Source organism: Octopus sinensis, linkage group LG26 (assembly GCF_006345805.1).
Source record: "Octopus sinensis linkage group LG26, ASM634580v1, whole genome shotgun sequence".
Lineage (NCBI taxonomy): Eukaryota > Metazoa > Mollusca > Cephalopoda > Octopoda > Octopodidae > Octopus > Octopus sinensis.
This window is the reverse complement of record NC_043022.1, coordinates 4,150,319-4,156,318: the sequence shown is the minus strand read 5'-3', so window position 1 is coordinate 4,156,318 and position 6,000 is coordinate 4,150,319. Positions and strand designations below refer to the sequence as shown.

At 39.9% G+C, this 6,000-nt stretch overlaps 1 protein-coding gene across 4 annotated transcripts in view; it reads left to right on the top strand.

Moving 5' to 3' along the window:
• The window catches only part of LOC115224734 (arginine-glutamic acid dipeptide repeats protein), a 453,168-nt gene that overhangs the window by 352,675 nt on the left and 94,493 nt on the right, over positions 1-6,000 (top strand). The gene's annotated exons all lie outside the window — the stretch shown is intronic.

Genomic DNA, 6,000 nt, shown 5'->3' with positions numbered 1-6,000 from the left:
TGATAAAATTTTTTTTTTGGAAAAGAATATTTTTTTCGAAAAAAATTTTATCCTACATTAGATATATATATAATATATATAATATATATATATATATATATAATAATATATATATAGCTGGCTACAAGTGTGTGTGTATGTGTAGCTGTATGTCTCCTGAGGTCTTCTCCAACTGTTTGATCCCAGTAGACATATTTCAATTGTTCAATGGAGTCTGTTTGACTAAATGGTAGAACGGAAAAGCATCATTTATTGAGTTACATCATTGCTAGTGTGTGTGTGTCCCAAGCCAGTGATCCACTTATTTTAGCATTTTCTGTAATTGTACCAAGTTATTCGGTACAGCGCTTACTTCAAAGGTGGTCTGGTCTTTCTTGACTTTTGAGGGGAATGGTACTGTCAGCAAGAACTGCTAGCTACACAGATGTAGTTTGTAAATCTTCCTTTCAATGTGATGCCTTTCAACCAGGAAGCACCAATTTTTAGGGATGGCAGTTTAAAGCATTTCCCAAGTTGAGCCCTCATACAATGCTAACAGCTACAACATAGCTGCTTTCAATCCATTTGTATTTCATGACAGTCAAGCTTTTCGTTTGTCTGCTGAGCCCTTTCTGAATAAGGGTGATTTGGTTGGGCGTTCTAAGTTTAATTTGGGTGTTTCCATCATGTGATCGACTCCCAGAAAATAGTTTGGCAGTCTTAGTTGTCTTTACCACATTAACTGCCACATGGGACCACTGGTGGTTCACCACAAACTTCACTTAGCCACCATATGCAACCCCTGGTGGTACATTTTCATAATTTGAGAAAATATTTTATTCTGTATCTTTGACATGGGTTCAAGGAGTGCTAAATATTAAAGTGTTGGAGGCGCAATAGCCCAGTGGTTAGGGCAGCGGACTCGCGGTCATAGGATCGCGGTTTCGATTCCCAGACTGGGCGTTGTGAGTGTTTATTGAGCAAAAACACCTAAAGCTCCACGAGGCTCCAGCAGGGGATGGTGGTGATCCCTGCTGTACTCTTTCACCGCAACTTTCTCTCACTCTTACTTGCTGTTTCTGTTGTGCCTGTATTTCAAAGGGCCGGCCTTGTCACTCTCTGTGTCACGCTGAATATCCCCAAGAACTACGTAAAGGGTACACGTGTCTGTGGAGTGCTCAGCCACTTACACGTTAATTTCACGAGCAGGCTGTTCCGTTGATTCGGATCAACCGGAACCCTCGTCGTCGTAACCGATGGAGTGTTTCCAAATATTAAAGTTTAATTAAGAAATATTGTAAAATTGCAAAAATAAAGAATTATATTTCCATGTAATTAAACAGCAGGCAGTGTGACTGAGTGAAATACGAGGTGTCAGCGGTAAGTTCCAGTTCCAGTTCACAGCGGTTAGCATTTGTTTAAGTAAATCCAGTATTGCTGTATTAGATCATCAAATAACATTTTAGTGAATTTGAAAATCGCCAACATTGTTAGCCTGAATGTTTGGGTAATGGCCACTTATAGGTTAAACTACTTCAACAGATTGGGTTATTAAACTCCATTTTATGGTTGGATTCAGATGGCATCCAGCTGTAAAACTCACACTCCGGTTGCTGTAGATTTGGGTAATGGACAATGAATTTGTCGTTTAGTTCCATAAGGAACTCCCTGGTCAGAGAGGAAGCTACTTCGGCGAAATATATTTTAAGCGGATACTTTAAAAACAGCATGCACAGTAGACTGTTGACCAACCACTTAAATGGCGCCAATCTCTCTGACTCCATTTAATTTACCAAATTCTAAAACCTTTTTACTGCTATTGTGTAATCTCTGTATCATACTTGATCTACGTTTCACACGTATGTGTGTGTGTGTGTGTGTGTATACATACATACATATTAAAGTATCGTAAACCAAGTTGTAGTACCGCCTTGGTTTTAGCTGTGGTACCAGACAACAAGGAACATAACAAAGAACTATAATCAACACTAACGCCCCCTCCTCCCGTAATGGCTGTGTATAAACATTAATTTACTGCGACTGATTAGAATTTCCTAACATACTCTTGCGTCTGTCCATTAAACGTATCAGATAGGTTCCTAGTTCTTATGTCAAAATTTGAAAACAGATTAAATTATCTTTGCTTCGAGCAAACATTCTCCTATCTCTCACGACGACGCTGGTTCTTTCTTTGTTGTTGTACTGTGTAGGTTTAGTGGCTCTTTTTATGTGATTAGTTTATTAGTAACTAAACATGAAAGTGTCATGCTAATGGAATGTGTAGCAATATAGTATTTTATGGCTGAGGAATTTGCATACGGTCATTAAAAACGATGTTGGGTTTTTGTAGATTTTGGTAGAAAAAAAACAAAAAAAGGAAATCTTTCTCTATCCACGACTGTTTATTTATTCCACACCTTGTAATGACTTTACTGCAGTAGTCGCAAACTGTGGAATATATAATATACCGTTTGTTGGCATTAAATAAAAGGAGTTTTATTTTTGTGTTTCTTCCCTCATCCCAGCTTTTGTTGTTACATTACGAATGACTGCACGTATGAATGTATATATTTAACATGTATAATCGTTTATATTAACATGTATAGGTGTTTATATTAACCATGTATGTGTTTACATTAACCATATAAATATATATGTACCAACAATGTTTAAACATATATATTAACCAGGTGTGTTTGTGTGTGTGTAGAAAAAGAGGGAGAGTGTGATCCAGGTGTCCAAGTGTAGGATGTTGGTAAGCTTAATGCACTTTTGCAACTAGTGTTGATGACTAAAGGTGGACAATATACAGTAAAAAGCATTTATTTATATAAGTCTGATATTTCGTCCCATATTGAAGTTTTAATGAATTTCAATAAACTGGCTGTCAACATGGAACTTGCCAAGGTTTAGCAATTAACCCTTTCATTACTGTATTTATTTTAAGATGCTCTATTTTTCGTTCAATTATTTTTGATATAACAAAAGAATTTAGTAAAATGACTTAGTTATCGTTAAGCTAGTGTTAGGAACATAAATTGTGACTAAGGTTTGGTGGAAGATTTTAATTCAGAACTTTTGAAAACAGACATTTGTGCTACAGAGCCAGAACCGGTTTCAGCCAAGTTGGTAACAAAAGGGTTAAAGCTGCTAAGTATGCAAATAAAGATCCTAAAAATGTAAGGAATGGAATGTGTTTTACCTGTTCTAATCCTTTTTTGTGAGATGTGTGTGTGTGTGTGTTTGTGTTTATATGTATATAGATATAGATCATCATCATCATTTAACGTCTGCTTTCCATTTCGTTATGGATTAAGCAGTTTGGCTGGAACTGGTAAGCTGGAGAGCTGCTCCAGGTTCCTGTCTGATTTGGCATGGTTTCTACAGCTGGATGCCCTTCCTAACATGCCAACCACTCCAAGAGTGTAGTGGGTGCTTTCTATGTGCCACCGGCATGGGTTCCATTTACTGGACACTGGCAATGGCCGTAACTACAATCTCTCTCAACTTGACAAGTCTTCTTGGTTTCACATTTCGACACGAGGCCAGCAATTTCGGGTGGGGGTGGGGGGGGCTAGGGGCTAAGACAATTACATTGACCCCAGTGGTTGGCTGGTACTTGTTTTATTGACCCTGAAAGGATGGATGCAAAGTTGACCTCAGCAGAATGCTGCTGCTAAGCATATTGTCCAGCATGCTAAAAATTCTGCCAGCTCGCCTTCTATATATATGTGTGTATATGTATATATATATATGTCGGTGGCACATAAAAACACCTTCCGAAGACCCGGCAAGACTAGTCAGTCACCTGTGCATACCTTCCTTCTGTGACACTTGTGCAGACCGGTTGAGGCAAGTGAAAATCAAATCAATCAAATCAATCAATCAAATCAAAATAGACAAATAGATGAACATCAATGGAATTTGTATCTTGTGGTACCAGTGCCTGTGGCACACAAGAAATCCATCAGTGCTGTAGTCATGCGGTGCACATGACAAACACACATCCGATCGTGGCCGTTCGCAGCCTCATCTAGCACCTGTGTCGGTGGCACATAAAACACCATCCGAAGACCCGGCAAGACTAGTCAGGCCATAACCCATGGCCCCTACCTGGGACGTAGTCAGTCCACCTGTGCATACCTTCCTTCTTGTGACACTTGTGAAGACCTGTTGAGGCAAGTGAAAATCAAATCAAAACAAATCAAAATAGATGAACATCAATGGAATTTGTATCTTGTGGTACCAGTGCCGGTGGCACTGGCACACAATAAAACCATCCGAACGTGGCCGTAGCCAGTACCCGCATCGACTGGCCTCCGTGCTGTGGGCACGTTAACAAGCACCATCCGATCGTGGCCGTTTGCCAGCCTCATCTGGCACCTGTGTCGGTGGCACATAAAACACCATCCGAGCGTGGCCGTCCCAGCCTCGTCTGGCACCTGTGTCGGTGGCACATAAAACACCATCCGAGCGTGGCCGTTTGCCAGCCCGTCGTCACCTGTGTCGGTGGCACATAAAATCACCCACTACCTCTCGAGTGTTGGCGTTAGGAAGGGCATCCAGCTGTAGAAACACTGCCAGATCTGACTGGACTGGTGCAGCTTCGGGCTCCCCAGACCCAGTTGAACCGTCCAACCCATGCTAGCATGGAAAGCGGACGTTAATTATGATGATGATGATGATGATGATATATACGTCCTGTGTGTGTGTGTATATATATGTATTAACCAAGTATCTATGTCAATGTTTCTAGCTATTTTTCTTTTATGCTTGATCTCTTGTCCTCGTTAGCTTCACAGTTAATTAGTTCCGTCGGCCATTTTATGACTCTCTGAATTCTAATAAATCTATTGATACACTAAATACCCCCATTTTTATTCAACCTTTGATTTGTCTTCTTTTTCTTTCCCCCCACCCCTCCACTGTATCTTTTCACCAAACCAACTCAGTAGTGTGAATTTTTTTTGGGGGGGGGTTCCCCCCAATTCTTTAATTCTATTGCATAAATGTGTCTGGAAGTTTAGCATTCTGTTTACCTGAGCACAAAAACGATTCAACGGAGCTAAGGGTGGTTGTCCTCGAATCTAGCTGCCTACATAACCATGAGCAGGGGTGCCAAATTGGCCCTTCCTCTCCCCCTCTCTCCCTCCCTCCCCCTCTCTCCATTCCTTTTCTGTAATGTTCAGCTTTGTCAATGGTTAAAACAAAAATACAAAAAAAAAATAATAATCTTTGATCTCTCTGTCTACAGCAAGGACACGTGCAGCAATGCCGACAATGGATATATATATATATGTGTGTGTGTATGTATATGCATGTGTGTATATGTATATATATATGTGTGTGGTTGGTGGAATTTTCTGTAGTTATTGGTGCTTAATGTTCTCCGAGATGGCTCTTTTGTGGCCAAAGCAATCATCAAAATGGTTGTTCCCAGCCAACATTTCATTGTAGTCTTGTTTTGGTAATTAGCTTTGCTTGTATCAAATTTTATTGACTTTCTGTTTTCTGTAAAGTAGTTGGGATTGGCAGCGTTGTGAATTGTAGCCACTCATAATGGAAACAAATGCCGACGACAGCGGCAGAGTTAGTAAAAAGATAGCGGTTATTGTTGGATTATTATATATAATAAGTCAATAATTCACCGCGTAATTATAAGTCGCTCTGTTAATTACCAATTACTGTTAAGATAACATTAACAAAGAAGTTTTTGTTTTTCTTGTGTTAAGATTCTTCTGGTTTTAAGCCGGCCACCGTGATCTACCTATTAATTGATCTGGTGTTGGCAAGTAATTTTCAATGCCAGTTCATTAAACTGCTGACACCATAGCAGTGAATTGGGCTGCTATTTATGAACCGTGTGTCAAAAGTTACAGTTCTGCTGTGCTTCACTGGACTTGCCGGGTTACATTCTCTTCTCAGATACTGAATAATTCATACCGTCTGTCTGTGCGTCTCCTCTACATCTCTGATCAGGCTGAATGGCATGAATATTAAATTCACATTCTCATAGCACAA